This window comes from Neofelis nebulosa, chromosome 8, assembly GCF_028018385.1.
Source record: "Neofelis nebulosa isolate mNeoNeb1 chromosome 8, mNeoNeb1.pri, whole genome shotgun sequence".
NCBI classification, from domain to species: Eukaryota; Metazoa; Chordata; class Mammalia; order Carnivora; family Felidae; genus Neofelis; species Neofelis nebulosa.
The window spans coordinates 131,540,328-131,555,841 of NC_080789.1; the positions used below are offsets into that span (position 1 = coordinate 131,540,328).

The following is a 15,514-nucleotide window of genomic DNA, read 5'->3' on the forward strand; positions in this document are numbered from 1 at the left end:
TTAAAGTATACGGAGCTTTTTTGCAGGTCAAATTTGTTTTTAAGTTTATTTATTTTTGAGAGAGAGTACACGGGGGAGGGGCAGAGAGAGGGGGTAAAAGAGGATCTCAAGCGGGCTCTGTGCTGTCACCACAGAGCCCGATGCGGGGCTCGAACTCGCGAACCGTAAGATCATGACCTGGGCTGAAATCAGATGCTCAACCAACTGAGCCACCCAAGTGCCCCACAGGTCAAATATTTTTAAATGCACTAATAGTAAGGTTTTCTATAGGAATTGTACAGTGAATCCTTTCGTAACTGAGAAATGAAATCTCTTAGAAAACCAAACCTGAATTCCAGTGTTATGGTTGGTTGTGAATTTAGAGTCATTATATAAGATCTGTTCGTGTAATTATTTTGAGATACAATCTTTTCAAGGGCTCACTATGCCAGGAACTGGGCTAAGAAAGAGCATCAATTATCTCATTTAATCCTCACAAATGAGGTGGGTTCTGTTATCACCGTGCAAGAAAGAGGTTTAGACACAGAGCAGGTACTTGCCCAAGGCCTAGACTCACCAGTAATGGGATAAATGAGGTCCACCTGCACCCAGAATTGGTGTGCTTAGCCGCTGTGCGATTCCACAGGGCAGGTGTGAACACAGGAGGGCAAGCAGACGACAGCCTGTCCCAAGTCACTTGAAAAACAGCCCACCGCCTGTCACTGTATCTGGTTTCGTGTGCCCACATTGGTATGTGCGGACCATATCATCAGAGATTTTTTTCTTTCTGCCCAGGGTACATTGACACATTTTGTTCCACACTCTTTTTCCGCCAAAACGCAGATCAACATAAACTATTTAAGTAGATAATGCAGGCAAAAACAAGCAAATAAGACAAAAATAAAATAACATAAAACAAAAACCCGTTTCAAGGATATAACCCCGGAGCTGTATTTATGCCATGATGATGAATCCATTCACCCGTATACTGGCTATCTCCACTCTGAGGTCACAAGGCAATTCTGTGTGTTCAGAACTCCTTCCCTTTCTCCCACAGACCTGCTCCTGTTGGTTTTCCCAGTAGAGGGCACCACCTTTGACCCAGCTGTCCAAACATGAGCCCTCTTAGCCCTTCTTTCTTGGATGGTCCCAAATCTAGAATGACCCCAAAGAACCAGATCTGACCTACCTCAGCGCGCCTTCTGTCTGTCCCGTCTTCCCATACCCCTGCCAGTTCCCATACCCTCACCTCTCCCCCAGATCCCCTCCATGAATCCAAGAGCAATCTAGCTGGCCTCCTTGACAGCTGCCTTAAACTTCCCAACTACAGCACCAAGGTGGGCTTTCAAATGTACAAAAAGGCTCATCATGTTTCCTCTCCAATTCCCTCACCTTGAAGATAAATTCCAAGCTACAAAGTGTGGCATAAAAAGTCCTGGAAACCACAACTCGCTTTCCAGCATCTTCTCCCACCACTGCCCTATTCTTGCAAACACCCTGTGCTCTTTAATCCTCTGGATAGTAGGACCAGAGTGGGGCCATCTGCTAGGAAGCCCTCCCACCCTTGCTTAGCTGGTAAACTCCTCACCATCCCTCAAGCCTCAGACCATGCACCGCCTCTTCCGTGAAGCCTTCCCTGACTCTCCCAGGAAAACTCAGAGACACCTCAACCATGCCCTTCTGAGGCTCATCTCAGGGACGTTCCCTGCCAGCCTTTCCACACTGCAACACGGATTCTTCTCACCAGCAGAAAGTGGGCTCCTTTTCCCTGGGCTGAGGACTGGCTGTCTTTATACCCCCAGGACCCAGCAGCACAGGCCCAGGCATAAAGTAAGGGCTCTGCAATATCTACTGATTAATTAAACATGAATAAAACAACCTATGCGGGAAGGAAAGAAAACCACTAGCTTCATAATTTCTTGAGGTGAGAACCAGTCTTGGAATCTGATTTGAGCTTATAAAACTTTCCCTTAAGGGGAGAGGTGAGGAGAGGAAAGGTATTCTTGGACCGGAGATCTGTCCCAGATGGAGCACAAGAGATTAAATAAGGAACACATACTTCCCGAATGCCTATGTCATACCCTGGGTGAAGGCTGTGAGTCCCTGTCCACTAAAACGCAAAGCCCTCAAGTGGGGATTCCGGAAAGATGAAGTCACATCTTAAAATACACTCTGTTCCTCAGAATATAAGTTTCTCAAAACCACAACAATTACATCTTATGTACTATTTAGTTGGGATTAGTGCTTGTGGGGCAAGCGGCTATTAAAAAAGAAAATAGTGTAAGCTTATGTGAAATCAGCGAATAAATGATGGCTCTGAATATAAACTAGGAGGTCGGTGTGGCTTCCAAACTCCAGGCTTCTTCTCTGAGTTCTTTTATCTTCCAGTCACAGAAGCTTCAGTGGAATAATAAAAGAGTAACTCAGATGCTGTTCTCCTCACTTGGCCCTCCGTCTGACTCTCAGACTTCGAGTTCACTGTGCAAACAAGTTCACAGTCAAGTCTAAGTAGCAAAGGCACCTACCAGCATTGGAACATTACCCCTTTCAATGAACCCTAAAGACTCACGAATGAATGCCATCCTGTTAGGCAAAGGCTTTAAAAGACTACTTTGTAAAAATAAAATAAAATAAAATGAAATAAAATACTTCATATTCTGAATGAAAAACCTGCCAACCTACCCATTACCCTGAAATCTGTACTTAAATTTCTAAAGCCATAATATCCATGTGCAAATGACAGATCTTTCCTGACTGATGATGGGGTTACATCCCAAAAAACCCATTCCCAGATGGAAATGTGGTTAAGTTGAAAATGCGTTTAATACACTTAACCTACTAATCATCATGGCTTAGCCTGGGCCAGCCTTCAACATGCCCACAACACTCACACCAGCCCCCAGGTGGGCAAAATCCTCTCACACAAAGCCTATCTGATAATAAGGTGTTGACTATTGTCAAGGTCAACACAATGTGTAATGCATCGAGGACTGTCCTGACAGCGAAGAACAACGTGGGTGATGGGGTGCAGAATGGATGTCGCCAGCTGCCTGTGAGCTGCGGCTCACCATCCCGCATCCGAGAGGGGACCCACTGCATGTCACTAGCCCAGGGCAAGATCCAAGTTCAAAATTCCAACTACGGTTTCTACTGAATGCATACCACATTTGCACTATTGTCAAGTTGAAAAATTGTGGGTCAGGGACAGTCTGTACCTTCAGGTGATTCTCATTATCCACAGGAATCGTGTCCTATAAAATCATAGCGCACACTGGGTTTGCAAATACTGAACTATTGCTCCCAGGGGAAATAACAGCATTGGGCTCCTTTGGGCCTCTGGCCACGTCACTTTTGTCAACCAATCCATACACAACCTTGTTTTATGTGTGTTTCTGTTTAAAGATGCCCTATTTAATATATATTTCTGGTTCATTAACACGAAACACGATCAACAGCACCATAACTCATGTCTGAACAAGCTTGTCTAGCACATGCCTTTGCTCCTGAAGGCACATCCCAGGCTCCTGTCGTTCAGGAAGACAGCAGGACACCTCAGCAGTGTGCTTGGGGGCCGTTCCCAACAGTAAAATCACTAACAAAAAGCACAAAAATGTGGAAAAATACGGCACTAAAGAGACCATGAAAAGGACACTTGTTTACAGTGGGATTAGCTGAAACGAGAAGGCAGCACGTGGCCTTGTTCAACCTCAGCAGGGAACATGTGCATTCAGCGACACAAATTTTTCACCGCTCTGCTCATGGCCCCGAATGACCGCAAAGAGCATCTCAACTCTTGTTTTGGGGGGGGTAACAAATACATTTTACTAAGTAGGTGAATTTGAAAATACAGAAGCTGGGGAGCGCCTGGGTGGCTCAGTCGGTTAAGTGTCCGACTTCAGATCAGGTTAGGATCTCATGGTTTGTGGGTTCAAGCCCCATGTCGGGTTCTGTGCTGACAGCTCAGAGCCTGGAACCTGCTTCAGATTCTGTGTCTCCCTCTCACTCTCTGCCCCTCCCGTGCTCACATTCTGTCTCTGTCTCTTAAAAAAAAAAAAAAGAATAAACAGTAAAAATGTTTTTAAAAATTTTTAAAAACATACAATACAGAAATCTGGGAATCACAAGAACTGGTTGTAGTTTATGTACTTTGAAAACATGACCCAGACTAGGTTGGGTGTTGTGGGAGGACCCCACAGAACTAAGCCATGGTGTGCTCTTCTTCTTATGGAGAGAGAGGCTAGAGATGACCTTCATCTCTTATCCTCCAGAATGTACTGGAAGACAACTCCCTCTCTTTCATGCCAGTGAGCCTAGAAGAGACACCTGTATGGTTGGAGAGCATCCCACTTGACCCCTATGCTGATTCCAACACACCACGCAGAAAGGCATGCTCCCTGCCTTCCAAAAAGGAAGGAAATAATACTAGCCACTTGCCATCCCGTGGATGCAAGCGGGATGCCAATGTGACATGTAACTCGGAAACAGTTCCCAAAAGTGCAGAACTCTTCTAACAAGTCCTGGTCCCATATACTTATTTGGCTTTATATCATTTCTTTGTGCTTACATCTGTTAAACCACAAAAACGGGAATGAACTAATGTTGAACTTCTTACTCAGCAATAAGCAATATTCATCCATGGATACAGAAAACAATGACAAAAATATGAAGGGCTGTATGCAATTCGTTAGGAGGCGTGTTTCCAAGCAAATTTTGTATTCTCCCATTAATGTATTTACCTAAATTTGTAGCAGATTTATGCTTTGTTCAAACGTGTAATAGTAATCACCCACAGTAAGTAAATGCAAGAACTTTTTCATGGTTAGACCCTTACAGCCTAGGAAATTTAATTTAAATGTATATACGTATTTTTGCAAGGACAAAGATAACACCCAAGGATAACGTTCCATGAGGACAGAATATAAATTCAGAAAAAAGAAAAGAGAATGAAGTAGAAATTCCAATGGTTAAAGAAGAGTCAATTGAAGTACTTTTCAAATGGGTGATGATGGGTATCCAGTGTCTGTGGGATTTAGATTCCACTGGTTATATTTAAAAGAATGATGTAAAGTTTTATTTAAAGATGTCGATATTTACAATAAGCTAGAAATAACATCCTTTGCAGCTCTTAAATTACGATGAAAAATGTTAGCTATCAACGCAGAGTGTGTGAGGGGATAGATGTCTTTACAAAACTATTTTAAGGATGAGGTGAGCCAAAGGCAGAAGACAGGCCAGGCCCCTCCAAGACAAGCTGACCTTTGAGTCCCAGCCCAATGTGGTGGGGCTTAACATTTTGCAAGAGAAGCTGGAAATCCGGATTTTTCTATGTACAGTTTACCTTTTTTAAAACACGTTGGTTCAGAAATTCTTTAAACAGCGTGCAGGTCAAACAAAACACAGCTACAGGCCACATTTCTTTCTACCTTGACTCTGAGCACTAGCATCTTCTGTCAACTTTTCCACACGGTGACAGGAGAGCCGCTCACTCAAAAACACACTCACTGAATACCTCCTGGTGTTCCAGACACTATCCTGGGTCCTGGGGACACAGAGATGGCTGAAACACAACAGTGCCCTCAAGGAAGATGAATGATAGATAGATAACATTTTGCAATCCCATCTGTTACATTCCGTGCCAGTTAGATCCGGGGTGCTGTGGCCATGGAACCTCGGCTTCGGTGGGTCAGGAATGCGTGGTTTGTTTGGGAAAGCTTCGTGGGGGAGGACGAGGCGGGCCAGATGCATCCTGAAGAATAACCAGCATCCTGAATAACCATGCCGGTGACTGAAGCAAGGCTACCTGGGGAAGGCTCCTTGGAAGATGGCCAACAAGGCAGATAGGAGCACACATCAGAGCAGGATGTCTGACTGCAAAGAACACCCACAGGGAGACAAAAACCAGCCCCACTCCTCATTTTCAGTTCCTCTCTTAAAAACAGGCACGTGATGGAAATAAACCATTGAGACAAGATCCAAAAATAATCTTAACTGGGCATAAAAGCTCATATAAAAATTCTTCTCTTAATCACTTCTGGAAGGCAGCTGAAAGGTGCGTACACCCAAACTCGGCTTGCGCAGCAATCAACTTAATCTGTTTCTTTGAAAGATTAATTAAAACTGAGATTACCGATGGCGGCAGATGAGCTGGGTCAGCCGATGGGGCACGGTTAAGAGGAGAGAGAAATTGTCTTAAGATCACACAAACACAGCTGCAGGCCAAACGCGGAGATGTGACGGAAAACCTGCTTCTTCCCGGGCCCTGTAATTCCATTCCTGGGGATGACGCTAGAGTTAAAAGCCCGAATCCCAGGAACAGCAGGCAGCGGGACTCCAATGTGCCAAGCAAGCAGCCCGGCCTGTGGGGAGCCTAAGGAGGCCTTGAACTTCTGAGTCAAGTCAGCAACAGCTGCAGAAGACCAGGCCCAGCCCAGAGGGACCAGCCAAGGGAGCAAGGAGCATGAACACAACTGCTGCTCAGAACTCCAGCAAGTTTTCAAGGGCTCGTTTGACACAATGTCAAGGATCTGCTCAAGTCAGGCCTTGATGAGAAGCAGAGGTGATTAGAAAACACCAAAATTGTGAGAAGACACCATCCACATAGCCCTTCCCCCACAGGGAGCCTCTCAGAAAAGGTGTTTTCTCCGATGGAGAGCTGCTCTTATTTTTCCCCCACTGGCAGCAGAGAAGGAGACAAAGCAGGAGATGCTTATAGAAATCCTGGTTTGGGGACCTAGGATTTGAAAACCCTGTCATTGGATGTGAGCTTTGACACTGAAAACTCCTCGGTTCCAGCGGGGGACTTCTCTGTCTTTTCCTCTGCAGGGTTCTCTGTGCTATCCAGCCCCATCCTCGTCACCACGGCAACACCCGCGCTCGCTGCCACCATGACTGAGCAGATGACACTCTGTGGCACCCTCAAGGGCCACCATGACTGGGTGACTCAGATGGCCACCACTCCCCAGTTCCTGGACATGATACTGTCCACCTCTTGAGAAAAGACCATCATCAAGTGGGCAGGGATAAGTCCAATGATGGCACCCCACAGCATGCTCTTCGGGGTCACTCCTGCCCTGTCAGTGATGTGGTCATCTCCTCAGGTGGCCAGTTTGCCCTCTCAGGCTCCTGGGACGGAGTGCTCTGTCTTTGGGATCTCACAATGGGTACCACCACACACAGATCCACAGGACATACCAAGGATGTGCTGAGCATGGCTTTCTCCTCCCACAACCACCAAACTGTCTCTGGCTCCTGAGATAAAACCATCAAGCTGCGGAAGACGCTGACTGTATGCAACTACACTGTCCAGGATGAGAGCCATTGTGTCTTCTTGTCACCCAATAGCAGCAATCCCATCACTGTCTCCTATGGCTGAGACAAGTTGGTCAAGGTACGGAACCTGGCAAACTACAAGCTGAAGACCAAGCCACACGGGCTACCTGAACACGGTGACTGTCTCTCCAGATGGATCCCTCTGTGCTTCTGGAGGGGACGATGGCCAGGCCATGCTGTGGACCTCAACAAAGGCAGGCACCTTCGTATACTAGATGGTGGGGTCATCATCAGTGCCCTAACTGATACTGGCTCTGTGCTGCCACGCGCCCCAGCCTCCAGATCTGGGACTTGGAAGGCAAGATCACTGTAGATGAACTGAAGCAGGAAGTTATCAGTACCAGCAGCAAGGCACAGCCACCCCAGTGTACCTCTCTGGCCTGGTCTGCTGATGGCCCGACGCTGTTTGCTGGCTACACGCACAACCTGGTGCTAGCTGATGGTAGGTGACCATCAGCACCCGCTAGAAATACACGGCAGAGTTTTAGAAAGAAAATATTGGTTTGCCGAAGGAAGGAAGGAAGGAAGGAAGGAAGGAAGGAAGGAAGGAAGGAAGGAAAAGGAAAATCCTCCATAGCCCTCACCAGAAAAATAATAACTTGGGCAATAGTTCCCAAAGTTCTTAAACCCACAGAAGGAACAGAGGAAGACGATGAAGACAGAGTCAGAATGAGGGGACAGCAGCAGTGGAGGAGGAGAGCCTGGAGAGGCAGAGCCCCTGGGGCTGTGGTGCTGGCCTCCTGCATCCTCTGGGGCTGTAGATCAAAGTCCACTGGGGCCTCCATCTAAGGAGCCTGGAAGGCGGGCTCTTTAGTGAGCCCTCCCCAAATGCAACAGAACATTCCCGACTGCACCTGACACGGAGCCCTGGACTCCAGCCCAGTCCTGATGGCCCCTGCCAGCCACTGGCCCTCCCCGCATCTTTCTCCCCACGTGTGCGCAGAGGAGGCGGGGCCAGAATTTCATGAGCAGATAGTCTCTTCCATCATCCTCTCTCGAACAAGTTCTCCTTCTCCTGGGTCAGCAATTCCCATCCAATTTTGTGTAAAAGCCCTCATGACAAATCTCATTCTAGATGCTTCTAATGTGTGGATTACGTATCCAATGGAAACGTCACCATTTTAGGAAGGGAAGAGAGTCAGGATTCAGGGAGAGACACTAAAATCTGAATTCTCAAATGTACCAGTAACACCAAAGTAGTGGTTAAGAGAACAGATCCTAGAGCCAGCCTTGATGGTCTCAGGTGTAAAATGGGAATAATCATCATAGCCTACCTTATGGGGTAGTCATGAAGAGTAAACATGTGAGCTATAAAGCAGTTAGAACACAAATGTGACACAAAGATTGTGGTTAAATAAAACTCTATAACCATTGTATGTACCATCAAGAAGTAACCCCCAGTTACACCCAAGTCAGACTGGAGGGGCACTGTGCTATAGCCAATGGGAAGCTTGCCCGAGGCAATGCCAACACGAGCCTCGCTTCTCCCACCTCCCAGGTGAGACCGCCACTAGGCACCAAGGAGGCTCCCCCACCCCACCCCCTGCTCTGCTCCCACCACCACACGAGCTCAGCCCTCCCGTGGGGACCATCACACCAACCTCCCAGCTCTCCTCCCAAGAGCTCTTTTCCCCAATCCCCCCACCCAAGACACTGAGGTTGGCTTCTAATATTCTAACTTTAGATTACACTCCAGTAGCTTATATCATCAGCTAAAATTAAAAACACTTTTTCCTGGCCTTCAAAATTCATCATGATCTGGGGCACCTGGGTGGTTCAGTTGGTTAAGCCACTGAGTCTTGATTTCAGCTCAGGTCATGATCTCACAATTAATGGGAATGAGCTCCTCATCAGCTCCATACTGACAGTGCAGAGCCTGCTTGGGATTCTCTCTCTCTGCCCCTCCCCTACTTGTGCTTGTTCTCTCTCTCAAAATAAAATAAATCAACCTTTTAAAAAAAAAAAAAACTAATCGTGATCTGACCCCTTACCTACCTTTAAGGTTTGTTTGTTTTTTTTTTTAATTTTTTAGTGTTTATTTATTCTTGAGAGAGGGAGAGCGAGTGAGCAGGGAAGGGGCAGAAAGAGAGAAAGACAGAGGATCCAAAGTGGGCTCTGTGCTGACAGCAGAGAGCCCCACGCAGGGCTCGAACCCACAGTGAGGTCATGACCTGAGGTGAAGTCGGATGCCCAACCAACTGCGCCACCCAGGCACCCCTCCTTTACCCACCTCTGTAACCTTGTTTCCTACTGGCTCCTTCTTGTATCCTTCATGACCAGCAAACTGAACCCCACCCTTGACATCCACCCTGCCATCTCCCTCGGCAATGCCTTCGGCCTGGCATGTTCATCTGGCCTGTGGTTACCACTTCCCAAGTTGGACATCCCCCCGTGCTTCAAGGTTGGGATCATGTTCTAACATTTCCCCCATGTCTCCCCAACCAGGCAGAATTACTATCTCTACTTCTGAACTCCAAGAACATTCATGTCTGCCCAGGGAAGGCAGAGGACTGTCTGGTCAGGAAAGGGAGTCTCAGCTCTGCCATGCACTGGCTGAATGTCTCTGGGTCAGAAAATCAAGATCTCTGAACCCATCTCACTGTGGTTATACAGATAAATGGGCATAATATATGCAAAAGGCTTGGATCAAGTTCTCTTTATCTGCCCTCTCTCATGGAATTTATTACTTCTCTAAATTTTATTAGAGTTACTAGGCTGGTAAGTTTGCTTCTTCATGACACTGTAAATCCCTTAAGTGCATATTTTTGTGTTTCTCAAAGAACCTAGCACAAGGCCTTACGCTTAGTAAGAGCTAAATTGACAATTTATCAAATGAAGAAAGAGAAGGACAGGATATTTTATACTTACTGTTTATATTATTTTTAATCATTCCTCAGTTTCACTTATATTGTTAATGACAGTAACTAGCCCATAAATTTCATACAGGTATCCAGATGGTTCTGAGGGGAAAACTGTATTCTGAGTCCTCAATGATTCAATTCCACTCACTCAAGTTTATCTATTTTCTACTGGTCCCTTCATGTACCTTACTACCAGGAAACACTGTACTCAACACTATGTGACCTATAGAAAGACAAGTCCTCTTCCCAAATTTCCCCACTGGCATTGTAAGGACGTTTTAACAGGCCTTATAAATTTAACCAACTGGGTTGTTTTGTTTTTCTTAAAAAAAAAAAAAAAATTTGAAAATCAACATCCTGAAAAGGAATATTTTATTCATGCCAGTTTAAGTAGTGACAGGAAAATATTCAGTACTCAAAATGGAATGAAAAGAAAAAAAAAAAAAAACGGTCAGCATGAATTTCCAAAAGCATCTGGAAAATTGGCAAAAGATTTAAGAATGTAAAAAGCAACCGGCGATCCCAGCTGGGGTGAAGTTGCCTTCATATTATATGGAATACCAACCATAAGACAGCTTTGGGAATTTCCAAAGACAGTACTCTGGAAAGCTCCTTTACACAGTGATTCCCACTTAATCCAAAGAAAGCACACTGCAACTTGTCCCCAGCACCCCAACAGGATTTAAAGTATTCAACTTTGTATGGAGAACAACATGAATCCAGGTAGAAATCTGACTTAAAACGGAAGGTAAATATTCCCCCTTATATTCCTACATATACCACGACCAGAGAAAAGGGTCTCCTCTCTCTTAGCAGAAGAGAGTGGGAGCTCGACACATCAGCTCTAGAGCTGGCCAAAACTGAGCTTGAACCCCACACACCCCCATTCAGTGGCACACTTTGAGTACATTAGTGACCCCAAACTGAATGCCATCAATGTGACTCACAAAGTCAAGATAAAGTACAGACAGCATTCCGTATTTCATGCACAATGGACCTGACATAGTGGGCCAGAAGGATCGGAATGGAGAAGGATCTGAATGTGGTGGGCCAGAAGGATACCCCTGTGGGGATAAATGGACCTGTATCTTAGACCAAGATCAGCAACTCATTAAGTGTGTGGCCTTGGGCAAGTCCCTCCAACCCTCTGGGCTTCTAGGTCCTAATGTGTCATTTTCACATCAGACTCAATGCTCCAGCTCTCGTAACACCAGCATAAAAGAACTGAGAGAAGGAAAACAGTTTCAGAAACGCCCCCAGAGGCCATTCTGTGACCTGGCTTTGCTCTCTTATATGGATTTTGCTCTTGCCTCTTGGGTCCCAATGTGTCCCTAACTAGTTATATGGGGCTGAGCAACATGCTTAACCCTTCTCTGCTAGGTTTTTTTGTTTGGTTGGTTTTTTTGTCTCTGTAAAACATGAGGATAATCTGTATATATCCAAGTCCTTCTAGTTCTAGCATTCCACCTATCAGAGGAATTTCTTCCACTAGGGTGTAAATAAATCAGAGACTGAACCACTTTATAGTGTGTCAGCCCCTTGGTGCAAATCGCCAGCAAAAGGACGACAAAAATTCTGCATCAGCTTTGAAAATGAACAGACCACACAGAACAAGTGCTTTACAAAAGGTCAAGTATAGGATAAACATTACAAATTCATTCCTTCAGAGCAGCCAGAGCAGTGGATTGGTCACACTCATGACTCAAAAGGAAATTCCATCCAGGACCACCAGCCACCTCCCAAAGTTAGTCACCCTGCACAGCGGGGGCCAGGAAGGGAGGTGGGGGGGAGGGCATCCCATGGCCAGCACAAAAATGACCTATAGGGAAAGTGACCTTTTCACTGGGGTTCTGGGAGATCTACTAAAGGTACTTACACTGAATTCACCCCCACTCCCTTGGTTGAAATCCATATGGAAGTCACCAAAAAAAACCAAAAAACAAAAAACAAATCAGAAGACCATAGGTGACAATCCAAAGCCACAGATTTTGTGACCACTTTGTTCTCAGCCTCTTCCCCAAGAAGGAAGGGGCTTCAGACCGGTAACAGTTGACAAGGACACCAGGGTCAAGAGAGACCGTTTCTTTATAAATAAAATTTTCAAACTCACGGACATTAACACTCACCCGAAATAACTGGACAAGAGCCAGCCAGGAAAGGGCACGTTACTAAAACTGGCCCTCCGGCCTCCAAGAGGCTCAGCAGAATTATTCTTGCTGTGAGGAGAGGAGGAAGGAAGGGCTGGTTATATTGTGCCAACGTGCCGGGAGGCACATAACTAGGTCACGTTCCCACTCGGGCCTGCCTGCTGCAGGCGGGCATCTCGGTGGTGGCCGGTCCCACACCCCCTCTCATGCCCAGCATCTCTCAAGAGGCCTGAGGGAGGCACCTCTGGCCACACCCCCCACGGGGAGCAGGGCCGGGATGTTTCCATAGCACATGACATCCGAAGGAGCCTGTCCCAAGAGCAGTGGTCTAGCACACATCCTGGGCTTGCAACGGCATGAAATACACACCCACAACGCACTACAACAGCCTCCCGTCCACCCAAACCCTTCAATTCACTCGAGACCACACACAGTCCTTATCTCAGGAGCTGGTGCAGGGAGTCACCCAGAACCTGGACAACAAGCCCCTTGTCTAACCCGACGTGCCTGCGTCTTCCAGGTCCTGTGGAGTGAAACCCTCTCCAGGGCGGTACAGGTGCATCTCCGGCAGCTCCCTGGGATGTAAATCATGTAGCTTTAAGGAAAATATCCTTCACATCTGGAATCGCAAGCCTTACCTTTCTCCAAGGCTCAGAAAGCATTTTCCTCCAAACACAGAGCTTGTAGAACAACGTGATGTGATTCGGGAGCTTAGTATCACACTCACACTCATGCCATATCTCGAGACTTCCTCGGGCGGTGATGCTTTTCTTTTCAGAGCAGACAAACCTCCACGTTGGCACAGTTTATCTGAAAAACTGTTGGAGCCTCTAGCCCCAGGCGATCACAGAGCTGTTTATGAATACCTCGGGGGACTCATAACTGTGCCTTTTTTACAATTTGTTAATTTAAGAGGCACATTAGTGGAGAGGTGCTCTTAGCCAATCGGAAGCTCTCCTTGTACCTGTCTCTTAACAGCACACAACAGAGACACCAATACTGAGAGCGCCAAAGCATGTCCTGGGGACAGCAGGCACACCAGCACATTCCAGGGCTTGCTTCTTCTCTGCTTTTAACCAGTTTTACTTGATGCCATTTACTTGCACGCATAGGATTTAGAAGCTGGAGTCTGAGGGGAAAAGCTGAAGGCAAGAAAACCGTGAGTTCGAGGCTAACTCAGGTAAAATTCTACAGATACAAAGGCTTAGAAGTCTCTTCCTCCCAAAGCAGAGGGAAAAAACCACCCAGTGCCCCAAAACAGTCTCCCAAAATATCCCTGAAGGAGCCACTGGATACAGACATCACCGGAGAGTGGACATCTCCTGAGAATCACCGCTCTAGGTATCGCCTGAAGCCACGCACAGAACACTAGCTGCACAAGAGATGCTAAGTGGCAGGTGCCTGTATCAGGGGAGAAACATCTGAGGTTTCTTCCCTGCCCCAAGAGGCTCCATTTCCTCGCTGTTTTAAGATATTTTTTTTTTCAACGTTTTTTATTTTTGGGACAGAGAGAGACAGAGCATGAACGGGGGAGGGGCAGAGAGAGAGGGAGACACAGAATCGGAAACAGGCTCCAGGCTCCGAGCCATCAGCCCAGAGCCTGACGCGGGGCTCGAACTCACGGACCGCAAGATCGTGACCTGGCTGAAGTCGGATGCTTAACCGACTGCGCCACCCAGGCGCCCCTCCATTTCCTCGCTGTTTACTCATGAGAGCAACTTGCTACAGGAGGCAGGAGTGGGGGGAGGACAAGGCAAGGGAAACAGAAGTATTATGGCCCAATTTTTAGAAATGAGTAAAATCTTTCAGAACATTCCAAAACATGCAGCTACTATTAATTGAGCAATTACTATGACATGGTAAGATACATACATATAACTTTTAGTAACAGCTTACAATGTCTAACATACGTATTTTTAAGCTCTCAGTGAAAGTTCACTATTTTATATTACGTATACGTGTGTGTGTCAAAGCAAAGAAGAACGTCACCATTCTGAGAATAGTCACAATTGTGAAATAAAGTAGGTGAAGGTCAGGTTATCTTCTTAGTTCCTTATTATTTTATTAAAGTATTAAACCAGCCCATTGTAAACTGTACATAAAACTTCTTTTTCTGATCACTAATCAGAAATGACCAGCATTACAAAAGTCTAGGAAATACAGCAAGGCAAAAAGGAGAAAATTAAAGTTATCTGTCATTTCAACGCCCAAGAGGTGACGACTCTCACTATAATTGATGTACATACTTCCAGCCCTCTGCCTATGCATATAATTACAAATGTTCCTCCACCAATTGGGATCATGTCATTTGATAACTTATTTTTCACAATAAATGGTTTATCATTTATCCATGCCCTAAGATAATATCCTGCATCATGAGTCAAAGACTATGGAGTGTCACATTCTACTGATGTGCTATATTTTATAAATATTATTAACTGAGTTGTTTCCAACTGTCAATTACTATAGTAAATACTAGTAGATGGATAGAGAGATAAACAGGTTTCATTTTCTTCATAAAAGCTTCATGGAGATATAATTCACAATTCACTGGTTTAAAGTGTACAACTCAGGGTGCCTGGATGGCTCAGTCGGTTAAGCATCTAACTCTTGATTTTGGCTCAGGTCATGATCTCACAGTTCATGAGATTGAGCCCTGCATGGAGTCTGCTTAGAATTTTCTCTTTCTTTCTTTCTCTCTCTCTTTCTCTCCCCAAATAAACTATAAAAAATAATAAAGTACATTTGGTGGTTTTAGTATATTCATAGAACTGTGCAACAATCGCCATAATCAATTTTAGGACATTTTCATCATCCCCACCCCCCAAAACAACCCAGTACCCTTTTAGCAGCCACTTTCCACTTCCCCTCAAGCCCTTCCCCCCTTGCCCGAGGCAACCACTAATCTGCTTTCCGTCTCCACAGATGTGTCTGTTGTGGAACTTTCACAGGAAGGCAATAACATACTACCTGGCTTTTGGTAATTTATCCTAATGTTTTCAAGGTTCAACCATACTGCAGCACGTATCAGTACTCCATTCCTTCTTATGGCTACATATTACACCACTGTTTGGATAGCCTACGTTCTGTTTATATACTCATCAGTTGATAAACGTTTAGGTCTTTTCTTCTTTTTGGCTAACATGAATAAGGCTGCCCTGAATAGCCACGTACAAGGTGTGGACACACACTGGCAGT

At 45.8% G+C, this 15,514-nt stretch overlaps 1 protein-coding gene and 1 pseudogene across 6 annotated transcripts in view; one reads left to right on the forward strand and one right to left on the reverse strand.

Moving 5' to 3' along the window:
* The window catches only part of CAMK1D (calcium/calmodulin dependent protein kinase ID), a 502,732-nt gene that overhangs the window by 389,171 nt on the left and 98,047 nt on the right, over positions 1-15,514 (reverse strand). The gene's annotated exons all lie outside the window — the stretch shown is intronic.
* Positions 6,767-7,795, forward strand: LOC131483587 (small ribosomal subunit protein RACK1-like; annotated as a pseudogene).